At 39.8% G+C, this 25,765-nt stretch overlaps 2 long non-coding RNA genes across 3 annotated transcripts in view; one reads left to right on the top strand and one right to left on the bottom strand.

Moving 5' to 3' along the window:
* Positions 1-14,844, top strand: part of LOC135981518 (uncharacterized) — a 51,927-nt gene extending 37,083 nt beyond the window's left edge. The window contains exons 2-5 of one of the 2 annotated variants that reach the window (XR_010598569.1): positions 1,965-2,033; positions 5,049-5,151; positions 13,379-13,473; positions 14,464-14,844. This is a non-coding gene — a long non-coding RNA (uncharacterized LOC135981518). The remainder of the gene's footprint in view (positions 1-1,964; positions 2,034-5,048; positions 5,152-13,378; positions 13,474-14,463) is intronic. The other variant, XR_010598570.1, reaches the window with a different exon arrangement.
* LOC135981519 (uncharacterized) lies at positions 13,668-25,490 on the bottom strand. Its single transcript, XR_010598571.1, has 3 exons — positions 25,145-25,490; positions 24,493-24,759; positions 13,668-14,502 (listed from the first exon to the last, which is right to left on the bottom strand). It is a non-coding gene; the product is annotated as an uncharacterized LOC135981519 (long non-coding RNA).
* Positions 25,491-25,765: the final 275 nt, after the last annotated feature.

Below are 25,765 nucleotides of genomic sequence, written 5' to 3'. Positions count from 1 at the left end.
CTATTACCCTTTCCTTTATAGTTATGACAGGTGTGGTTCAGAGGAGGAGGATGGGAGAAAATGTGGGTCCTGTGACATTGATGGTTCAGGACCAGAAGTTTCATCCTCTTCCTCTTCCTCATTTGACTCAAGTGAGAATGATCTGGTGCATCAGGAACCGGCAGTCCTTCTCTGTGGGGTACTGAGCGTATAGCTGATGGAATGTTTGGATAATGCACAGTCCACTTTTTCTTCTTTGAAACACCTTTCCCAACTGGAGGCACCATGCAGAAGTAACATTTGCTGGTATGATCTGTTGGCTCTCTCCAAATCATTGGCACTGCAAAAGGCCTAGATTTCCTTTTCCTGTTCAACCACTGGCGAAGATTTATTGCACAAGTGTTGCAGCGTATGTGTGGGGCCCACCTCTTGTCCTGATCTCCAATTTTGCAGCCAAAATAAAGGTGATAGGTTTTCTTAACCATAGTGGTTATACTGCGCTTTTGTGATGCAAAAGTCACTTCACCACAAACATAGCAGAAGTTATCTGCACTGTTCACACAAGTACGAGGCATCTCTGCTCACTTTGGCTAAACAGAAATGTGTCCCTTTGCAAAATCAAACACTGACAAATAAGAGAGAGCACAACACTGTATGATTTCTAGAGCTGATATGGGGCAATTTGTTCAGCAGAGTGATGTAAGCTTCATTATGATTGCATCATCCATGACTTCTAGGAATAACATGATGCAATTCATATCATGTATGATGCAATACCATCTTCAGATTGCATCATTCATTGTTTTACCTAAAAAGCAAGTACTGTCCAAACCCAGTCATAGATTTATTCATAGATCCAGTCAAAGATTATTTTAGTCATTTCTGGTTTAAATTGAGATCCCTTCCCTTTATAACTCACTTATCCTCCGCCATTCCCAAGTCAAGGGTCGTATATACTGACCCAATAGCATATCTTGAAAACTAGAGCCAATCAACAATTTTAAGCATCATTTTCGTTCTCAGTGACCCAGAATTAGTACAGTTTGACTACATTTATTTCAGAAGCATTTTGGCTGTAGAGCAGTGATATCTGTCACAATACTTACCCTTCTCCTCTGCTTCAAAATCTTGTCTTGCCAGGACTTTGTGGTAAAGAAGGAGCTGAGGATGGTTCATTCATAACTGTCTTGTATGCTTTCGGTGTGGGGCATGAGGATAGCGAAGTTGTATGTGCAGAGTGAATGGGCACTACTACCAAAAGTGTCCAGTCAAAGGTACATGCAGAGTATGTGTGCTTGAAGTGTAGAACTCATAGGGAAAAATATCTCAAAGAACTCCAGTTACTGTACTAAGTGAGTAACCTTCCCTTCCATTAACTTAATCTTTTTCTGATACTCTAAGACAAGTCTAAAAAACTGATTTTCTGTGATCTGATAAAAGAGCATTTTACAAAAAAATATAAAAACTGTCTCACAGCATAGATCCTACTGGCTAACTTTGTTGTTGTTCATTAATTTCATTCCCTTTTCAACTCTACTTTTAATTGGTCAGTTTTTCTCTCTTGTATGTTCGTACAATTTTTTTCTTGTACTTCTTCTATGCCTATGATGTCCACTAAGATCATCATTACTATTATGTCAGCATTATATTTTAGAATATTTTTTAAAAGAGCTTTTTACATTTATCCTTGTAAATCTGCAGGTACAAATTGGCCACTTCTTAGAAAACTGAATATGTGACTGGCAGGCCTCACATGTGTTGAGCAACTTGCTGGATTAAACCTATACTTTTTGCTGGCCATTTTTATTCTGCACATCTTCCAAATATTCACAGATTTAATCCAGGACAAAATTTCACCATTTCCACTTCGTTGAAATGCCAGTGTTGTACCTTATTTTACATTGTAACAATTTACATTATTACCCAGAAATTTTCACAAGAGGATGTTAACCATTTGGCAAATATTTCTCTGTTTCATTTTTCAGTATAACAGCCTCTTGTGGTTACATGACAGTTTTCTGACAGTGAAAACCTGCCTTCTGATTTCACCAGGGGTGAGAAAAATAACCATACTTCTAAATAAGGCAGCAAAAGCAGGACAATACCCCATCTCTTCTGTCTTTGCCTTGGTTTTGTAGGTACTGAAATTACAACTTTTCCATCACATCAAAGTCAAGTTATATTGGCAATTAGAGCTCTGCAAGTAAAGATATCCTAAAAGTATATTTTACAGTATTTAGAACTGAAAAATTTGTGGTAACCAGCTTCGGCAAAAAATGTCTGTTCTCTGTCAGAGTTGTCCAACATTCAGCATACATTGAGAACAAATCTGATTAGTGGCTTTTTTACAGACTGTAACAGACAAATCCAATGTCACTGAAAGGTTTATGTTTGGAAGTAAACACATTTTTCAGATTCGACTGTAGATATAATACATGAAATTCAACAAATCTCTAAGAAGTTCTCAGAGGGTTGCCCTTTTTCACAAACTCAGCAAAATTCTATCAAACCAGCTGGTAGATTTCGACAGATACATTATAGGAAAAAGTAATTTTCTGGTATAGAAAATTTTCTTTCCTCAACATTTGTAGATGACTCAACACTTCACTGAAAATAAAACTGGTGAAGTGACCCTGCATTTTTTAACATCTTACTGTGCAATGTTAAGCAATCTTTCAATACAACTATGTGTTGGGAGGGGAGCGGGGGACCCTCCAATTCCTTGAAAATGTGCATTTGCTCTGGGAGATGAAATTGCTTTGTTAGAATATTGAACAGCACTTTCAGCTGAGCTGGGCAGATCAGAGATATAAAAATGCAAGGTACATTATTCTTGAAAATTATTTAGTAGCCTTTGTGTAAGAAGGCACGAGCATTGTTGATCTTCTAAATTGTTCTTTTAGTAAATTTCTCCAAATATATGCACTTTCAATATGTTACAGTGGTTATCTAATATGATTAGATAATGAATAACTCTTTGCAGTTATAGGTGGCACCTGGGGAATCACAAATCATTTGGAAAACATTAATTATCACAACACCACTGAGATATGTTCAGTATTCACATTTTACAGTCAGGTAAATTGAGTCTTGAGCAGGTTAACTGATTTGTCTGAAAGTACATAAGAGACAAGAATACTGCTCAGTAGTCCTGGCATGTTCAACTGTACTAATCACTTGAGAATACTACTTGATTGTATACTTGTTAATATGAATATCCAGAATCCAGTGTTAGTTGGCCTATAGATAGGCTTGGCAGAATGTGACCTTTTAAAAAATAATGTTAACTGGAATATCAATGTTTATTTTTAAGTGTTTTTTTTTCTTTTTTTTTTCCCCAATTAAATTTTTCAATGTTTTGGGAAACTATGATGATCAGACAATTATTTAATGACAGAAGATACTGAGATTCAAAAAGGTAAAGCTTTGTAGCTGTTAAAACATAAATTGTCAACATCATATATCAAAATATGCAAAGTAAATATCTTTAAATCAAATGCTATTTAAGTTCCGAAGCAGCATTTTTCTTATTTGCCTATTTGTAAATTTCTATCATTATTGATGGAAATATATTTTTCATCAGTTTGTGTGTTGTGAAATCAATGTTTACCAACATTTATAGATAAAAACCTAATCCTTCCAAGCCTACCTTTAAATTAAGGCCTACATTTGCAAGCATGCACTTGTGCATGTACTCAGTCTGCATGCATTCATTAGTCAATGTGTGTGCAAGTCAGGATTGTGTACACCTTCATTTATGTTCATATGTCAAGTGCAGGATGCATGTACCTTTTAATGTTGTCACTTTTGAAAATCTGGGTTTAAAACACCTTAATTCCAGATTCTCAAAGACTAAAATTAATAAGTGACCATGTTTCCGAATCTTCCTTTTTTTCAGTATTTTGTCCCAGTTTTTTTGCAAACCACCAGTCACCTGACCTAGTGAAAGCAACAGCAGACTGAACACATTACACATGAAGGCCACCAATTTAGGCATGTTACCAGTTGTGTTTTATTGTTTGTTATATTATTTATTTTATTTGTATTACCATAGTGCGTAGGAGCGCTATACATTTACCAGGATCCCATTGTGCTAGGTGCTGCACAAACAGAACAAAAGCCTGTCCCTGTCCCAAAGAGTTTACAGGAAAGAACAAATGGATACAGGTGGATGAGAAAGTACACGCAAACAATGAGAAAATGTTAGGTAGCATGGTAGACAGTGGTCTCAGCACCAAGCTAAGGGGAGGGAAAAGGTCACTTTGTATTTTGTCTTCTCAGTGAGATCCTGTGCAGAGAGAGAAGTGGAGTCAGGAGGAGGAAAGGTTTTGAGGAGTGAGTCAAAGGCAGTGAAAGGCAACTGGGATTGAGTATGCGGAATTCAGTTAAATTGGAAAAATAGTATTGTGCCGTGAGCAACCCAACAACTCTTGTACAAGAGTCCATTCCCCATGATTCAAAGAGTTGCTTTGTCTCCAGCAAGTAACAAGACTTACAGGCCCTGAGCAATGCCATTGTCCTCTGCAGGGGGCTACCAATCTAACCTGGGTTGACCTATGTGCCATTTTATCTCTCCGTGCCAACTTGGAGCAAGAAATAGAGAAGGGGTACAGGAGCCTGTTTCTGGGAAGAGAATGTGTGACAGAAAATTTGGCGGGGAGAGGGGTAGGAAGCAGGGGAGATGAGAATCAAGGAGGGAAGAGGAAATATAGAATAGGTGGAGGGATAAGATGAGAGAGGGATGGACCAGACAGAGGAGAAATACAACTCTTTCTCCCTCCTGCCTCTGTTTTTTCACTTTGCAAATCTCATCATCCAAAATGTAGTTGGTATCAGACTCCCATTATGTTGTATGATTGGTTTAAAAAAGAATATAAAGTGCATAGTAGTTATGTTATTGGAGACAGGGATACTGCCAATTGTGTGGAAAAAAATCAGTGGCAATATAGCTGCTTTTTTCTTTCATATTATAGGAAGAAAATAGTGCTCTGTTAATAAACATATGAACAAGTTTCACTGGTAGCGCTACAGTTTCAAAATATGTTGACATCTTGTACACTTCTCCACAGTTTGGAACGACATGCTTCCCAAATGAATTTGAATTACCCAGAGTCTACTGATGATGGAAAAAAAGCTGAACATTGTCAACAACCTTTCTAGACACCTTCAAAGGTAAGAACCAATGACCTGTCCAAATAATTACGAACAGATTTGCAGGACATGTGAAGAAACAATCTGCAGATTTTTTTTTAACAAACGTCTAAGGGTCATTCAAACTCCCTGCCACTAGTAAATATTCAAAATCAAGATTACCAAATTAACTATGTCTATTATTTTATTTATAAATACATATTGGCATCTAGGTAGCAAAAAATATTAGTGTTTTGTTTTTGAAACAACCTCTTGCCTACTGAAGTGTCATAGATAGTGAGCAGGCATCATTTTTGTGAGAAGAGGAAATTAGGGTGAAATGACGTGCTCTCTCTTCTAGAGGAAATGTTAAAAACCTTTACCAGCAGCAGCAAAAATCCTTGGGGCTAAGTCCTAATTCTGCTCAAATGAAAGGAAACTTGTCATTGATTTCAGTCCATCTGTTTTTTTGTTTTTATAATCTTTTTCTAGAGCAAAATGTCTCTTGTTTGTGGTGTAATGAAACACTTTGTGTCAAGATGTCAAACTGTTTCATGACAAGAAAACAATACTGCTATTAGTGTCAAGGAATAATGTAAACATGATATAAAAATCTTCCAGAATTCTTTGAGGGGGTTAACAGGCATGTGGACCAAGGGGATCCAGTAGCTATAGTGAACTTAGATTTTCAGAAAGCCTTTGACAAGGTCCATCACCAAAGGCTCTTAAGCAAAGTAGGCTACCACGGGCTAAGAGAGAAGGTGCTCTCGTGGATTGGGAACCGATTAAAAGATAGGAAACAAAGGGTAGGTATAAATGGTCAGTTTTCAGAATGGAGAGCAGTGAATAGTGGTGTCCCCCAGGGGTCTGTTCTGGGACCAGTCCTATTCAACATATTCATAAATTATCTGGGAAAAGGGGTAAACAGTGAGGTGGCAACATTTGCAGATGATACAAAATTACTAAAAATAGTTAAGACCCAGGTAGACTGCAAAGAGGTATAAAAGAATCTTTCAAAATTGGGTGACTGGGCAACAAAGTGGCAGCTGAAATTTAATGTTGATAAATGCAAATTAATGCACATTGGAAAGCATCATCCCAACTATACATAAAAAATGATGGGGACTAAATTAGCTGTTACCACTCAAGAAAGAGATCTGGGAGTCATTGTGGATAGTTCTCTGAAAACATCCACTCAAATTGCAGCAGCAGTTAAAGCGAACAGAATGCTGGGAATAATTAAGAAAGGGATAGATAATAGGACAGAAAATATCATATTGCCTCTATATAAATCCATGGTATCCCCACATCTTGAATACTGTGTGCAGATGTGGTTGCCCCATCTCAAAAAAGATATATTGGAATTGGAAAAGGTTCAGAAAAGGGCAACAAAAATGATTAAGGGTATGGAACAGCTTCCACATGAGGAGAGATTAATAAGACTGGGACTTTTCTGCTTGGAAAATAGACAGCTAAGGGGAGATTTGATTGAGGTCTATAAAATTATGACTGGTGTAGAGAGAGTAGATAAGGAAGTGTTGTTTACAACTTCTCATAACACAAGAACTAGGTGTCACCAAATAAAATTAATAGGCAGCGGGTTTAAAACAAATAAAAGGAAGTATTTCTTCATGCAACACACAGTCAACCTGTGGAACTCCTTGTTAGAGGATATTGTGAAGGCCAAAATCATAACAAGGTTCAAAAAAGAACTAGATAAATTCATGGAGGATAGGTCCATCAGTGGCTATTAGCCAGGATGGGCAGGAATGGTGTCCCTAGCCTCTGTTTGCCAAAAGGTGGGAATGAGCGACAGGGAATGGATCACTTGATGATTACCTGTTCTGTTCATTCCCACTGGGGCACCTGGCACTGGCCACTGTCAGAAGACTGGATACTGGGCTAGATGGATCTTTGGTCTGACCCAGTAGGACCATTCTTATGTTCTTCTGTAAAAATGAAAAAATTCACACAATTAAAAACAAAAATGTGAACTTCTAAAACAAAATTAAAAATTGCAAAATGAAATTTGGAAATCTGAACCTAATTATTGAAATTTTGAAATGAAAATTTTCAAAAATCAATATTTTTTGTAATTACAGTTTGTGGGAAATTTAGGAAATATTTGTTTTGTTCCAAATTAGAAATTAAAAGAAATTTCAAAATGTCAAAATTTCCCTTGAACTTGAAATTATGAGTTTTGGCCAGTTCTACTAATGGGTCCTATATTCTTAATTTTAATTAAATAAATGCTCCAAGAGAGTCAAAGGTGTTAATGTGACCCATTAACTGTACAACATTAACTGTTTTAAACAAGATTCAGTGTTCTGGAACATAGAAACCTCAGCCTGCTTAGTCCCATGGCACAAACACAAATGAAAATCCTTTTAACATTTTATTACAGGTACAGAAAAAGAAAAGAAACAGTTAAAGCCTTTGAAATGTAAAGTATTAAGTAAGACTTTTATTTCAACACTGTTACTTATTCCCTTTTGCTTTAGTTGTAGAAAGTCTTTAGAAGGTCCCAAGGACCATCACCTCCCTCCCACGCATATACAGCCTCTTTTATTTATATATATATATATATATATATAATGTGTGTGTGTGTGGTGTATGCATGTATGTATATTAAAGATGGTGGTAACTGTCCTTTCAGGGGCAAAAAGAGAAAAAGTTAGTTGAGATGGGCTGGAGCTGTTGTTAAAGTCTGATCCCATTTCCTAGAAGACAAGACATATGCTCACAAAAGGGGACGGAAAAGAATGAAGATAGAAAATACAGCTTCTGTGTCTAGTGCTGACTTTTATTTGCACGCTTAGTGTTGAAGAAACATAGGCATAGCCAGTGGTCTTAACCACCACTCCGAGACCTGAAAAACTTGTACTAGCATCGGACTATTTATGGCATTGCTTATTGTTATAGGCTTACAGCAATGTTGCAAAATAAATAGTCTTAGCTAGCTAAGCCAGACTTTCTTTAAACAGAAGGCAAAAGGGGAGAGAGCAGGAAAAAAGAAGAAATAAGATGGGAAAGGAAAAGGACACATTGGAGGTGGGGCATGACAAGAAGAATAAAAGTCTCCCATCCAATTTGGTTTATCCAAAATCAGTGAAGGTGGTGCCATCTGGATCCCTATCTCTGGTCTGGTCTGGTCAGGACATCTTTCAGGATCAGGGTGACAAAGATGTCATGGTGGATCCTGTGTTCCCAGGATCCAGTGAGGGTGGCAGCTATGACGGTGAAGTTGACTCCTTCTGGTCTACTCATCTCCCAGCCAACAGTTGTCAGACAGCTTGAATCTTCCTGCCACATTATTTTCCTTTGAGGACCCAAAAGGGAGTGATGAGTGGAACAACCTATCACCCCATTCTGTTGTTCTCCAAATAAGGCTTAATTTTAACCTATGAATATTGAGTTATTAATTTCCAGTCCCACACTTCTCTTCTCTAATAGTATGATATTACCACCAACCTTGAATTATATCAATAGGTCTTTTTGTATGGATTAATTCAATCTTTCTGCATTCCTTGTGCACTTTTTCCCACCAACATTTCTTGTTATACATTATTGCGAAATTCTGTGAGCTTTTTCTCACTTTTCACAGTTCAGCTCACAATTAGGGTAAATTTGTTGGCTCAGTTATTACAACAGTACATATGGCACAACTCCATTCTCTTCACCCCTTTTGAGGAAGTTTAAAAGGCTGTTACCTCCACCCCTTCTTACCTCTAACATCTCCTGGGGATGGGGGTCTTCTCCCAAACTCTGCTTTAGAGTATTCAGAAGCCATTCTGTGTTCCACTTGATGTTGCTTGCTTCTAGATATGCCATATTTGTTGTTAGAACATGCCAAGGGCTAATCTTTGTTGTTCTTCTAAAAGTGGGTTCCCTGCTGGATCATGGTGGGGGAATACAGGTGCAATTGCTCTGAACTGTCCACTTTAAGAGCATACTACATATGTAATACTGTGGGCTGAGGGAAGATAGTTAGCCATGTCTGGTGGCTGGAGGTGTGAAAGCAAGACTGTATATTCTATCTGAATCTATATGACTACCCAGCATGTCTAGTCTATCTCTGAGAGTTGCTGTTTAATTCTGCACCATATACAGTCAGTTTATCTCTACATCTTGTATATTTTGTTCAAAAATTGAACTTAAAATAGAAACCAGTGTACATGTATTGGCTATTTGTGCTTCAAGCTAAGAGGATATTTTAATAGACTCTACTGTGGAAGTTAGTATAGAAAATGTAATCTCTCAGTAGACTCTGCATCTCTTTTTGGAATGAGTGTTCCCTGGAAGTATTTAACTAAATTAAGAAGCAATTAGAGGTGCCACCTCCATGCCTCATCTCAGTTGTACTAGTGCCACTAAAGGCTCTCTTTGCTAAGATAGAGTAGACTCAGAAATGTTCAAGATCACTTGACTTGCAAATGGTTCTTTATCAGAGCTTTGCACCTGTCAAGAAACTATTATACCATAGGAGAGTAGCCCATTTTTCCAAGATTTTCATTCTAATTGCTGCATTTTAACCCCAGTGCTCAGACAGAATTAGGTATCTAGGTAGGGAATAAAGAAAACAAAGTCAACTTCACTCTGGATGACCTGCTGATACTGAGAGCTCACCACATCCTAGAGGCTCTACAACTAATAAAGGACTTTTGGTCAGTGCAGAGTATGTGCCATCAATATAGACATATCACAAACACTGGCTCTTAATAACACTTGATTGTATAACTAATGAAAAAAAAATGAATTTCAGGTGACTGAAGTCCTGTCAAAAATATGTAATGATGATACTGATCTAGATTCAAGCTGGCATTCCTAGAGCAAGGGGGAGGTAGCCTTTCTGAAGCTACTGTTAATGATTTAACTATGGGATACTGCTATTTTCAATTTTGGAAGAAAACAGATGCAATACATATGCTGCATGGTATTTGCTTACAATGTGCTGATGCATATAATACAAAACCTTAACTGTGATTCCATATTTTTTATCAAACAAACTAATAAGAGAGTTTTTGCTGAGGTTAGAGATAAGGTTTTGCTTTACACCATGAATTAGCTGCATGCTGGGTATGCAGTGGATTGCGGGGTTTGTTCTGGAGGAACAAATGAAGTTTCTGTTGTGTGTCCTTATTAGCATTCTGTGTGATATTTGCACTGAATATTGAAGACTTCCCCCTAACTTGGTATTTCCTTGATTTGGACTTAACAGGGTTCTAATTAATAGTGTTAAGTAATATTAACAGGGGGTTGCTGCCACCTTTTGCACTGATACGGTTTCTCTCTTTTAATATAATATATAATAAGATACATGTTCTAAACCAGTTTGTGCAGTAATTTGTTATATGTTCAATAAGCCTAATTGCTTCAGTAGCTTATTTCACACAAGCTTATAGTGGAAATGAAAATGATCAGCTGTTACTAATTCATCTCTGTGCTTCCACGCTTTCTGAAAATAAGATCTTTAAACAAGATGGCCTCTTTCATAACATGAGGATTTGAGGGCTTGCAGGATGATTCTTCTAAACAGCCAATGGATAAGTGCTGGAGGCCAAATTTCTGGCCTATATACCCTCTCTGGTTGGCACGGTGCTTGCAGGCCTTACCGATTGGCTCACACTCCCTAGATTGAGACTGATTGGCAGAGGGGAGCTTGGGCAGGCCTCAGAAGGGGTCATGGAGGCTGAGTCACCCCCGGAAGTAAAAACAAACATACGTGGTGCATGCTCCACGGGGTGGGGTCTCAGAAGATATTGAGAGGTGTGATTTCTGGACCCATATCAGTGCTGATTGGTCAAGGGGAGAGGAGGCACTACTGCCAGAGGGCCCAGCTGCACGCCCCAGTGCATGCCTGGGGGCAGGACCTGTGTCACACCCTTAGCACTGGCCAAGGGTTGGCATTAAGGAGGGATGAGAACAGAATTTGACAGGTGGTATGAAAAATTTTGACAACTCATGTACTCCTAAACTACTGATCAGCTCAAGAATGATGACCCCTGTTTAAAGGTGAATCTCTGGTGGCATAGAGCTGTGCTAGGCATCTCTTATGCTACACTTCTTACTGTCAAGGTAGTAGTGGGAAGGGGGCATAGCTGAGATATCTCTACAGTGTGTCAGTTATTGACTGTATTTGGTCCCATGTGGTCATTACAGCCTAGCAAAAGTTGGAACAGTCCTTAAGATGCTTTAACACCATGTGATGGGGGATAGACATGCACAGAGAGAAACTTGGATAAGGGTACTGCAAAGGTGAGCATTAAATCCTCTTTGTATGGCAACCCCTGATTTGCACTTTATGGAGATTAAACAAGATATTCAGTTATGGCAAGAATATCTGTGGGCCTGTTCCTGTGCAATACTTGGCTCTCCTGCCTGCAACAGCAGCATTCTTCAGATAATTGATTTACTGATATGAGGATCCTCGATCATTCATTTCACTACATAGGCTCTAAGGTTAGACTAGTGACTGGGGTTTAGCTCCATTTTTTTCTTGGTTAGCTAGATGGACGATTCCTTTCCCTAAGGAAATGTTCCTCTCAGATACTAACTTCTTGGACCATGCCCAGGAGCTAGGACTTGGATCTACATGAATTTCCTGTGTGTTTTTTGTTTGTTTGTTTGTTTTTTAAAGAAATCTTGACCACATGTAGCCACATTCATCTTTTATATAACTCCACTGAAAGCAAGCAGGGAAATATTTGTCCCATTGCATATAGTATTTTCCATTCCTAATTTTGACATTTAATATATTAATGTGCATTTATTATTATATTTTTAAATATAGGACCAAATGCATAGGATTTATAACATGCCAAAGTAATGTTGTTTTTGGAATCCCTGCATTACCAGACGATTTCTCTGTAAACTTCTAAAGTAGTATTTGGTATATCCGTTGCTTAATTATTCAGTGAATGTTAAATATCAAAATAGAAAACGTCATTGTTTGCTTTTAATATACCGCATATATGATCTTTCCAGAAAGGCTCCTGAAATACACTTTTCTGCCTCATTGAAGTATCTCCTCTGAATGCTTTCAATTTATTAAAAATAGAAGATATCATTAAAATGCTAAAGATAAATAGTAGTTACTTGTGTACCTTAACTTCCCATGCTATCCTGGATCCTTCCTTACAAGCCTAATGTGTGACTTGTCCACTAAGGACAAGACAGGCAGGCAGTCACACACAAATACTGTGAGTTGTCATGTCTCTAGGAGGAAAGTACAAACAGTACACTGTGTGTTCTTATCCTCAGCACTCCACCAATATCAGTCTACACTGGCTTTGTTTTAGAGCCAGAAACTAATTGTAGCATATAATAAGTTACCCTGACCGAAAGTCTTTGACTTTTTTTTTCTTCTCATTCAATAAAATGGCAATGGTAGCCCAAAGAACAATAACTGCAATGGAAACAAAAATGATTTGCAACTCTATCTATTGAATGTTTGTGCACATACTTTCTTGCATACACATGCTCCTGACAGTGAGTGTACCTGCACAGACATTCCTTTCTCAAATAGAATTATGTTCTTCACCATGAAAGCAGTCAGTGCTATGTAGAAATAGTGTTGAGGCTGCTGTATGTATCAAATTCATTTTAATTGCTACATGTTGATCATAACATTAAATGGGAACATAGATGCAGTCTCAGGTTTTTGTAGCTTTTACTGGCATAGAAAATACTTACAGTAAGGTAATAAATGTCAGTTAATATGACTGAAAGAGAAGAGAATGCTTTGGGCCATACCTAACCATCTGTGACCTTTTGTAGGTGTCTTCAGATATCCTGGCTGGCTGACCAGTAACTTGGGAGTTTGAGACTAGTAATTACAGGATTGTTCTTCTAGCAAATGTCATAGTTATGTTTGTTTACTTTAGATAATTTTCCAAGTGTGTCTGTCATAGGGGATTTAGAGCCCTACTGCTTAAACTGTGTTTCTCATGAAGTAGTGGCAATAATTAAGGTTAGAAACGGCAAGCCATTGGGTTGAAAAGTTGGGTCACTCACCCACAATAAATATGCTTAAGTATGTTTTGTGTTTAGTTATTGATTTACTTATCCATTGCCTGTGAGTGCTAGAGTGATTTGTGCAGAATTGCTCAGATTAGAAAAGTTCCATTTTAAATTCAGTGTATGATTTAGATGAAGACATGCACTAAATTTGGTTAACCTGTCACTGTCATACCCCTCATATTTTAAAAAAGCTGTCTACTGTAATGCAATCTCCATCTGATTATTCTCTCTCCTCCTCCCCCCCCCTCAGGTGAATAACAATCCAGCAAAAGTTTTGAAGCAGAAGCTTGATGATGGGTCTATAGCGGTGAATTCAAACATTGACGAGATTTGTTTATACTAAAGGTAAGTGGATAATGAATTAGTTTGCAGCTAATTTTGTGAAGTCCTCATCAAAGACAGGAATTTTCAAGGCCTCCTTCTATCTTTAAAGCAAAGCTAAATGAAAACTTCAGAGAGATTTATGACTAAAGCTTAGATCAATACATTTTAAATCATTAAAACATACTAGGTAGTTTATTGATATAATTAGGCACAGTTTAATTTTGCATCCTATCACGATTCACTCATCCTTCCCTTTCATCACCTTACATCATATTTCAAGATGAGAGGGCTATTTTGTTTAAAAAGATGTAGAACAATATTACCATAGCAATGAGCACACAACAAACCAAGCAAGGAAATATACTATGCGTTATATGGATATTTACTCATTTATATGGATTCTCAGCATATTGTGGGGCATATCCATACAATGGATATGACATACATGCCTGGGTTTAATATTCCTGTCACATGACAAAGGTAAATGTGCAACGATTACTCTGTTGGAACACCTGTTCTTTGTTAATAAAGCACAATGTTATGTTTTTGTCCCATTGACTCAGACATGATCTTTCTTAGAGTCTGAAATGGTCATTTTAAAATTCAAAACAGAAGATTTAGGATATTACTTTTCAAAAGACAGAGTAAAATGCAGCCACATTTTGAAAAATTAACAGCTAATCTAAAAATGAGGCAAATTCTCATTGTTTCGGAAACACTGTTTTTTTTTTAATCAGCATGACACAGAAAGGGTGACCTATTGTGAAAAGCAGCATACCAATAGGGTAGATGATTCAGGTCACCACAGTACTTCTTTCCAGATTTCATCTTCTGTAGCGGGCTGGTCTGATTCTTTCTCTGCAGGGACCACAACTCAGTCTCAATATATGCAGCCCTTGCAAAGGTTGCAACACTCTGTTTGGCCAATCCATGCAACACCCACAGTTCTTGAAACAATGCAAGGCTCATTTCTGCTCTCCACTGGCACTGTCTCCTCCCACTTTTTTATAGGTTCTGAATGCTGATAAAAGGATTGCTCCAGGACCATTCCTGAGTACAAGGAAAGCTAATGTGAACTTTTGAAATAACATCTCAACCTTCAGAAATGCATGATTCTTCACATTCACCCCAGACGACAGCAAAGTAAACTCAAAGTGTTCGCAGAAGAATTCTGCACTTCCTCAATAGACCTTGGTGAAGTATGTAAATGTAGAAGAAAGTAAATTGTAAACCCAGTGCACTCTGTAAAAAGGCACTGTATAAACATTAACTAATCAATCTTTACAATACCCTTGTGAGGAAGTTAAATACTGTTATCAGTAGAGCTGGGTGAATACCTAAATAAAATACTGAAACAAACAAACAAACAAAAAACAGCAGAGTATTTCTGAACATGTAAGTACTGAATTTGCTTTAGGTATCTTCACACCCCATGTTGTATTTGCTTACCATGAAAATGTTAGCAAACAAGTTTCCTGGAAAAAGTATTTGCTGAAATAACATTGTAATTTGCCTTTCATAAATATTCTCTTAATATTGAAAAGCTCATGAATGTGCATATTTTGTATCAGAAATTTAATTGCAAAAGTTATGCCCTTCCAGTTAAGAGACAGAAACAGTATCATTTAGTCAATGTATCCAATTAGAATTAACTAGCATTGCTTAAATTTCAAATATCCAGTTCTTGCAACTAACTACTTCTGAAAAATCTTCTACAGATTAAGAATTATTCAGTGAATAATTTTGCATAAGAAATACAAGGAAACTGTAAGCCTTGCATGGACAATTTGCAAATAGAGAGAAATATGTGTTGTTGTAATTATTTCCCCAACTTTACTGATGGGCAAGTCACTTTGTCTCTGTCTCATTTTCTCCAAGTTCACAGAGGGAGACTGGTAGAGATGCAACTAAAATGTGGGTGTGTCTATTTCTTGTACTGTACTCTGACCACTAGACAAAGAAGTCATTATAACTTAGGACCTAATACCAGATATTGTGTTTATATGGAATCTGTAATAGAGATTTTCTTTGCTATTCAGAGCCAAGGGAACCATGGGTGTGAAAAAACTGAAGAAAATGACTTTGATAATATGGCTGAGGTCACTACCCTTTTTTTATTTTTATTTTTCAGTCCCTACGATAGTATAAATGAAGACTAGGGAAATGTAAAATTTATGCCAGAATGAGACAAATTTTAAAATCTGGCTTTTTCACATGATGAAAGATAGTGGAAACTATAAATTCTGCAAATTGTCTTGGAAGAGAGTCCTCCTCAAAGCATATATTTCTACTCAAGGCAACTGTTTCTAGATTTACATTTGAGAAACAAAGAAAAATATTCATTTTACATGGAAACTACTGTGCTTTTTTTAAGGGGAAGGGAAACTGAGCACTGAACTACATTTTCTATTCATCTATTACACAATGATACTCTGTCTTACAGGATACTGCTTGTTCACTTACATCTCTTTTAATTGCTACGTTGGCATGTGGGGTTTGTGACTAAAATAAATATTTAAAAAAGGATTTTGCTAGATTCTAAAAATTGTGCTAATAGTCTCCCGTAGGCCTTCATTATACCTCATAACTTCATGTTATGCTATACTGTAGCATAATTAGAAAATGTCAGTACTTGGAGCTCTTGAATACTTGGTTTCTTGGGGATGAGAAAGCAGCACAGTAAATGACCTAACTAGGGACTGAACCTAAGCCCCTTGGCTACTGTCCAGTTTGCAGATGAGATATAAAAGGCTTTTGGCTGTTTTGGGTCTTGTTTAAATTTTTTTTCTAATGCTATCAACCTACGGCTAAAATCTTATGGTCTTTTCAAGCTCCGTATGCAAAATTCATTTCATGCTACTCTGTGACGTTTTTGAAAGACTAGAGGAAACAATTAATGACATAACTTAAGTGACTGAAGTGTGAATCTCTATTGCAAGGTTTCTAATACTGTTCTGGCAGTATTTCCATAAAGGCTATATTGTGATGACACCAGCAAGTGACAAACCTGGAAGGCAAAACATACTTAATGTGACTCCAAAATCCCATCCAGACTCCAATATAAAAAACCTCATTGAAAGGTGAAAAATACTGGTTGAAATGTGCATTATATTCATGCACAGACTGTTTTCTATCCAACACAGTGAGTGTTTCAAAAGGGTGGCTAATGGATGGAAATGGTGCAGCAGAAGAATTAAATTCTTTAAACCATAGCCACATAATTCTGGAGTTTGGTATCAGATTATATGGCATAATATCAAACCAGCAATTCCTTAGCTTCAAGTAGCAAGAAAAAGTCATGAATAGACAGAGCTGTTATCAAAATATTTAGGAGAAAGATAAAATGACACTTACACTTTTGGGCACAAAGATGAAAGTGACAAATTCTGCACAGAAGAAATCAGAAATATTGTACGTATGCATTTCTTCACCTATGGAGATCTTAAAGCTATCCTGATACGTTTTCTCTTGCAAGATTATTGCCATACCTTGTCTGAGCAAGCTTCTCAAACCATACAAAGGGGGGAAAAAAACCTGCAGTCAGTACATTTTTTAGAATCTATTCTAGTTAAGGATAAACTAATTTAGCATATAATTTTCTAACATATTTAACTCTTGAAGTGTCAATAGTGATTTTCTGTGCCAAGATTTATTCATTCATTTTTCTTTTGCCATCTGATATTATGCTAAACCTAACTAAAAACGGCCTTTCCATTTTTGTTCAGGCTGCCAACAAAGTTGCCACTCTAATTTAATACCTATTATGATTTTGTGTGTGTTTATGATGTGAGCACTTGTCCTTAAGGAACTGGTCCAAAGCAATACACTAATTTAATGTAAACCACTAAACAGCCATCAGATGAGAATAAATTTTGGTCTTAACTACACCCGCTAATATTTTTTTAATGTAAGCTGCATGTTGGATCCCCTGTCCCTTCATGTACCTTGTGGTTTTTTTGGACTATGCCTGGCTTCTACTCCTACAATTAGCCAGGACTACATTATATATGTATAAGGTACTGAAAATCTCCATTGCTTATCTGTGGTATTGGTATGAAAGTTGTCTTTTGATGGTTACACATTACTCACTTAATGACATCAAGGAGCTTTGTTACCCTTACTCTGCTGTGGGGGTTATTGTCATGTAAGCCTCTGAATATTGAGACGTTGATCTGTTGGCAGGACTCAAAGGACAGACATGCATGGAAATGAGACTTTTGGTTCCATTCCTGCTTCATATTAAATTCAAGTCTGAAGTATAGAAAGTTCACACTCAAATGAGAAGTTTATCACAATTTAGGAGTGTCAATATGAAGTGTTTTGAGTTCTTACTCTAGAAATAGGGACCAGGGTCATGCAGATCTGGATCTGAACATTCCCTCTGGAGTTTTGAACTCAACCCAGCTCTGCATCATACATGGTTTCATACTGATTGAATGCCAATCTTTTTGATCACAGGAGTTTTGATTTACACTTTCTTCATCCAGGCACCTACAGAGATCTTAAGGGCCATGAATCTGTTTTGTGGGGTCATCTCATAGTAAAAGCTTTCTGCACATTTATTGGTTGCCTCAGCTACATGAATTTATGGTTGCAGAGCTCTAGAAAACCTGAAGATATGCAAGAAATTATTAGAAAGATCATATCACATTAGCTGTGATATTTAAAATCTCTATTGGAGAGCTACAAAAAAAAAAAAAAAAAAAACTACTCCCCATACACTAACCCCAAAGCACTATTCCAAAGCAAGACTTTGACAGCTTTCCTTTTCCCCCACTCAGCACAGCTTTTAACATAGTGCCCCAACAGGTGGAGTAGACATATCAGGCTGTAGTCATTGGGTGTACCAACCTCTAATTTTCCTTTTCACTGTAAGTTTTATTACAGGAACAGTTCACAGAAACACAAAACATTGGTGGTAATGTGCACCACTTAACTGCTACACCCAATCTAGTGGATTCAAGCCACATTCACCTTTATACAGGGCTGCAACTCACATAGCACTAATGTCTCTGGCTTGTTCTAGTAGAAGTTAGTTCAATTGTCAAAATGAGTGGGACTGTCCATGATTTTATTTCAGGTTTGACCCTTGATGCAGCAGCTTTCATCTGCATAGATTATGCCGCACATCCAACGATAGCTCTTCTCACCCCTTCCGGACTACTTGCTGCATGAGTGTCTCAAACCACTTTACTTCATGCATCAAATGCGGGAAATGAAGCGAAGTCTGACATGGGGATCTTGTTAATTTCTAAGCCACGAGACACCAAGGCTTTCCTAGAGATTTTGATAAATCTACTGTCAGGGTATTGAAATTAGCAAGTTTCATTGTCCTTAATGACCTCAGTGCTGATTCAAATGGTGCCTCTGACATTTACTTTATTTACCTAGGCTTCTCTGAGGTAATCTTTGGTCCTGCACACCTAGCTGGTAACTCTCTGGACCTGATCTTTTGACTGAACAGGGGAAAAGATGATATTTCACTGTTCTGGCCAAAGCACCATCTCACTTCTGATGGAAATTGGAACTCTCCACATCTCCAGCCGAGATGGCCAATCCACCAATGTTCTGCATCAAAATGCCTCATTGGCCCAACCCTTTCCAGTGACTAATATGCCAACCTGCCTCAGAAGAACAGAGAAGGAAGAAAATGTAAGAGTTGGTGGCAGAGAGCAAACATGAGTGGATAGAGATGAAATTTGGAATAAAAAAAATGTGCATCTGCTATGGAGGAAGACAATAGTTTGTACTTGTCTTTCACTAGAGGGTCTGTGAAGTAATGTCCCACAGAATTATTTCAGATGATAAATTCTTTTTTGGAGCCCCAAATCCCTTCACTCTATACTTCCTAGCCCTGCCTCCCCATACACACACTTTCAGGAATTGCCTCTCTGCTTCATAGAGAAGATCAGCTTCCATCCTAGTGTTCTAGCACACTACTTCCAATAACTTGGCTCATTCACACAACAGTCCTGGAAGCTCCAGTAGAATCCAAACAACTACTTGTGCTCCTAATGGCCAGTAGAAAACTAGAAGAAACAGTGTCCCCTACTGACAGACACTGAAAGACAGAAATCAAGCATGTAGTAGTCCAATCAGTACTTGAGAAAACTTTCTCTTGGTCTTACTGATCTTACAAGCTGCCATCTGGTGTCTGACCAATCATATCTGAGCAGGCTAATAGAGAAACTAATAAAGAGCTGAGTCCATCTGTCTACTGCCAATATCCTGTATTCATTCACAGCTGGCCATGAAATGGGACTGAGAAAATGGTCTTGCTGAAGGATGGGCTTGTTTTATTCAAGCAACAGGGGAAACACATCCATGCCTGTGCTGCTGGATGGCTCAGACAGGTTGAAGAGTAATACCTTGAGTTGTTTTCAGTCATTTTTCTCAGTAAACCAGACAATGAAGATGGGCAGCTACTCCTTGATGTCTAAGGCTCTTGTCTGTTGAGTTCCACAGGTTTATCTACCTAAACATGAGCTCCCATTGTGATGCTGTGGTCAAAGGAGCTAATGGCATTTTGGGATGCCTAAACAATCTTGAGTAGGACTAGAGATATTTTACCTCCTATATTTTGGACTGAAGTGACTGCTGCTGGAACACGATGGCCAGTTCTGGTGCCCACAATTCAAAAAGAATGTTAATAGATGTGAGAGGTTTCAGAGAAGAGCCACAAGAATGATTACATGATTATAAAATAGGCCTTATAGTGAGAGGTAAATCTGTTTAGTTTAAGGGAAAAAAAAGGTTGGGGTGATTTGATTAGGATATAAGTATCTACATGGGGAGAAAATATTTAATCAGAGAAATGTAGGGCTGGAAGGTACCTTGAAAAGTCATCAGGTCCAGCTCCCTACACTGTGGCTCTTCATACTGGGTTCTTCAATCTAACAGAGAAAGGGATAACATGATCCAATGGGTGGAAGTTGAAGCTAGACACATTCAGACTGGAAATAAGGGGCAAATTTTTAACTGAGAGAGTAATTAACTATTGGAACAATTTACCAAAGGTCATGGTGGATTCTCCACCACTTACGTTGTTAAATCAAGATTGGGATGTTTCCCCCACACCCCCACCATAAAATATGATCTAGAGATTATTTTGGGGAAATTCTATAACCTGTGTTATACAGTAGGTCAGACTAGATAATCACAATGGTCTACGTGGAGTCTATGAATTGGTCTTGCTCACCTGTTCTGTTGTGCCATTCAGACTTTAAGCTTTTGAGGCATATATGTTTGTTCAATTCCTAGTTCAGTGCGGCCCAATCTTACTTTAGCCTTGAAGTACTAATGCAACATAGATGTTAAATAACGACTAAGGCTAGTTTGTTCTTCTCAGCATCTACATGGAGCCACTATTGGAGATAGCTTGAATTGAATCATAGAATCATAGACTATCAGGGTTGGAAGGGACCTCAGGAGGTCATCTAGTCCAACCCCCTGCTCACAGCAGGACCAATTCCCAACTAAATCATCCCAGCCAGGGCTTTGTCAAGCTGGGCCTTAAAAACCTCCAAGGAAGGAGATTCCACCACCTCCCTAGGTAACCCATTCCAGTGCTTCACCACCCTCCTAGTGAAATAGTGTTTCCTAATATACAACCTAGACCTCCCCCACTGCAACTTGAGACCATTGATCCTTGTTCTGTCATCTGCCACCACTGAGAACAGCCGAGCTCCATCCTCTTTGGAACCCCCCTTCAGGTAGTTGAAAGCAGCTATCAAATCCCCCCTCATTCTTCTCTTCTGCAGACTAAACAATCCCAGTTCCCTCAGCCTCTCCTCATAAGTCATGTGCTCCAGACCCCTAATCATTTTTGTTGCCCTCCGCTGGACTTTTTCCAATTTTTCCACATCCTTCTTGTAGTGTGGGGCCCAAAACTGGACACAGTACTCCAGATGAGGCCTCACCAATGTCGAATAAAGGGGAACGATCACGTTCCTCGATCTGCTGGCAATGCCCCTACTTATACAGCCCAAAATGCCGTTTGCCTTCTTGGCAACAAGAGCACACTGTTGACTCATATCCAGCTTCTCATCCACTGTGACCCCTAGGTCCTTTTCTGCAGGACTGCTACCTAGCCATTCGGTCCTTAGTCTGTAGCAGTGCATAGGATTCTTCCGTCCTAAGTGCAGGACTCTGCACTTGTCCTTGTTGAACCTCATCAGGTTTTTTTTGGCCCAATCCTCTAAATTGTCTAGGTCCCTCTGTATCTGATCCCTATCCTCCAGTGTATCTACCCACGCCTCCCAGTTTAGTGTCATCTGCAAACTTGCTGAGAGTGCAGTCCACACCATCCTCCAGATCATTAATAAAGATATTAAACAAAACCGTCCCCAGGACCGACCCTTGGGGCACTCCGCTTGAAACCGGCTGCCAACTAGACATGGAGCCGTTGATCACTACCCGTTGAGCCCAACGATCTAGCCAGCTTTCTATCCACCTTACAGTCCATTCATCCAGCCCATACTTCTTAACTCGGTGGCAAGAATACTGTGGGAGACCGTATCAAAAGCTTTGCTAAAGTCAAGGAATAACACATCCACTGCTTTCCCCTCATCCACAGAGCCAGTTATCTCATCATAGAAGGCAATTAGGTTAGTCAGGTACGACTTCCCCTTGGTGAATCCATGCTGACTGTTCCTGATCACTTTCCTCTTCTCTAAGTGTTTCATAATTGATTCCTTGAGGACCTGCTCCATGATTTTTCCAGGGACTGAGGTGAGGCTGACTGGCCTGTAGTTCCCCAGATCCTCCTTCTTCCCTTTTTTAAAGGTGGGCACTACATTAGCCTTTTTCCAGTCATCCGGGACCTTCCCAGATCGCCATGAGTTTTCAAAGATGATGGCTAATGGCTCCGCAATCACATCCGCCAACTCCTTTAGCACCCTCGGATGCAGCGCCTCCGGCCCCATGGATTTGTGCTCATCCAGTTTTTCTAAATAGTCCCGAACCACTTCTTTCTCCACAGAGGCCTGGTCACCTCCTCCCCATGCTGTGCTGCCCAGTGCAGCAGTCTGGGAGCTGACCTTGTGCGTGAAGACAGAGGCAAAAAAAGCATTGAGTACATTAGCTTTTTCCACATCCTCTGTCACTAGGTTGCCTCCCTCATTCAGTAAGGGGCCCACACTTTCCTTGACTTTCGTCTTCTTGCTAACATACCTGAATAAACCCTTCTTGTTACTGTGAACATCTCTTGCTAGCTGCAATTCCAAGTGCGATTTGGCCTTCCTGATTTCACTCTTGCATGCCTGAGCAATATTTTTATACTCCTCCCTGGTCATTTGTCCAATCTTCCACTTCTTGTAAGCTTCTTTTTTGCATTTAAGGTCAGCAAGGATTTCACTGTTAAGCCAAGCTGGTTGCCTGCCATATTTACTATTCTTTCTACACATCGGGATGGTTTGTTCCTGCAACCGCAATAAGGATTCTTTAAAATACAGCCAGCTCTCCTGGACTCCTTTCCCCCTCATGTTATTCTCCCAGGGGATCCTGCTCATCTGTTCCCTGAGGGAGTCAAAGTCTGCTTTTCTGAAGTCCAGGGTCCGTATTCTGCTGCTCTCTTTTCTTCCTTGTGTCAGGATCCTGAACTTGACCATCTCATGGTCACTGCCTCCCAGGTTCTCATCCACTTTTGCTTCCCCTACTAATTCTTCCCAGTTTGTGAGCAGCAGGTCAAGAAAAGCTCTGCCCCAGTTGGTTCCTCCAGAACTTGCACCAGGAAATTGTCCCCTACACTTTCCAAGAACTTCCTGGATTGTCTGTGCACCGCTGTATTGTTCTCCCAGCAGATATCAGGGTGATTAAAGTCTCCCATGAGAACCAGGGCCTGCGATCTAGCAACTTCTGCTAGTTGCCAGAAGAAAGCCTCGTCCACCTCATCCCCCTGGTCTGGTGGTCTATCGCAGACTCCGACCACGACATCACCCTTGTTGCTCACACTTCTCAACTTTATCCAGAGACTCTCAGGTTTTTCTGCAGTTTCATACCAGAGCTCTGAGCAGTCATACTTCTCTCTTACATACAATGCAACTCCCCCACCTTTTCTGCCCTGCCTGTCCTTCCTGAACAGTTTATATCCATCCATGACAGTACTCCAGTCATGTGAGTTATTCCACCAAGTCTTTGTTATTCCAATCGCATCATAGTTCCCTGACTGTGCCAGGACTTCCAGTTCTCCCTGCTTGTTTCCCAGGCTTCTTACATTTGTGTATAGGCACTTAAGCTAACTCATCGATTGTCCTGCTTTCTCAGTATGAGACAGGAGTCCTCCCCTCTTGCACTCTCCTGCTCGTGCTTCCTCCCAGGATCCCATTTCCCCACTTACCTCAGGGCTTTGGTCTCCTTCCCCCGGTGAACTTAGTTTAAAGCCCTCCTCACTAGGTTAGCCAGCCTGCTTGCGAAGATGCTCTTCCCTCTCTTCGTTAGGTGGAGCCCATCTTTGCCTAGCACTCCTCCTTCTTGGAACACCATCCTATGGTCAAAGAATCCAAAGCCTTCTCTCTGACACCACTTGTGTAGCCATTCGTTGACTTCCACGATTTGACGGTCTCTACCCAGGCCTTTTCCCTGCTCAGGGAGGATGGACGAGAACACCACTTGTGCCTCAAACTCCTTTATCTTTCTTCCCAGAGCCACGTAGTCTGCAGTGATCCACTCAAGGTCATTCTTGGCAGTATCATTGGTGCCCATGTGGAGAAGCAGGAAGGGGTAGCGATCTGAGGGCTTGATGAGTCTCGGCAATCTCTCCTTCACATCGTGTATCCTAGCTCCTGGCAAGCAACAGATCTCTCAGTTTTCCCGGTCGGGGCGGCAGATAGATGACTCAGTTCCCCTGAGGAGGGAGTCCCTGACCACCACCACCCTCCTCCTCCTCTTGGGAGTGGTGGTTGTGGATCCCTCATCCCTAGGACAGTGCATCTTTTGCCTTCCAATCGGTGGAGTCTCCTTCTGCTCCCTTCCCTCAGATGTGTCATGTAGTCCACTCTCCCCATTAGTACCTGTAGAGAGAACATGGAAACGATTGCTCACCTGTATCTCCATTTCTGGTACATGGACACTCCTCTTTCTCCTTCTGGAGGTCACATGCTGCCAAACTTCACCATCCTTCTGTTCCTGCTGCGCCTGCTCTGAATCTTCAGAACGTTGTGGCCGTAGAAGCATCTGCTGACGTCTGTCCAGGAAATCTTCATTTTCCCTTATGCAACGCAGAGTCGATACTTGTTTCTCCAGCCCTCGAACCTTCTCTTCCAATATGGAGACCAGCTTGCACTTTGTACAGACAAAGTCGCTTCTGTCCTGTGGAAGAAAGACAAACATGGCACAACCTGTGCAGGTTACAACAGCTGATCGCTCACCTTCCATATCACCTTCCTCTTAAGAGCTTCCTCAGCTGTTGCAGTAACTACTCAGAGAAACCCACAGATGAAAGCCTCAGTGAGCTCTCACCAGGCTAACTCCCAGGCAAACACCCTCTGTTAGCCTCTGCTGTTCGCCGCTCAGCTGGTTCGCTGCTGACTGCCCTTATATACCAGTCAGGCCCACTCAAGGCCCACCTGGAACAAAGCACTCCCAATTCACACTTTTCAAACAAACAAGCAAACAATCAAGCACACGGTCAAACTGACAAACTGTCCCAGCAACAGACACTCAGATAGCCCCCGTAATGCAGCACTTAGCATACCTCCTCTCGGACAGATCCCAGGCAAACTCCCTCTGTTAGCCTCTGCTGTTTGCCGCTTAGCTGGTTCGCTGACTCAGGTTAGCTGTGTACATTTCCCCGTGTGTGACCCTGACTGCCCATAACAGCTTTGTTCCACTGGAACAATGGAACTGTTAACCACAATGGTGAGGCTTGTGATCCTGTGAGGGTGGAGATTTCTCGGCAGCTGGCCTGTAATTGTGGGACTCCTTCCAGGAAAAAAAAAAACATCAATTGATCACACATCTTGCTGCCCTCAGAACACAATGTAAAATTCACATATTTGATGTAGTTTCCCTAAATAACTATTTTAAAATAAGCCATGTGGTGATGGGGAGTGAGAGGAAACCTATTTTTAGGGCAGGTGGTGATGATGATATTTATACGGTGCTTATACTATTGGGAAGAGTGTGTGTGGCGGGGCGGGGGGGTGCATTTGTGTGTTAACATATTTTGTTACTTATTCCTGGAAGGTGTGGTGGATGGACTTCTGTTTACTGAGCAGGTTGTGTGCATAGCTGTGTAACTGAAGTGGTGTGGTATGCAGCAGCAACCATTATATTGTTTCAGCGCTGACAGAGAATGTTAATGAGTCACTGAGCC

This window comes from Chrysemys picta, chromosome 2, assembly GCF_011386835.1.
Source record: "Chrysemys picta bellii isolate R12L10 chromosome 2, ASM1138683v2, whole genome shotgun sequence".
In the NCBI taxonomy this organism is placed as follows: domain Eukaryota; kingdom Metazoa; phylum Chordata; order Testudines; family Emydidae; genus Chrysemys; species Chrysemys picta.
Note: the sequence above shows the minus strand (reverse complement) of the source record. Positions and strands in the feature narration are given on the sequence as shown.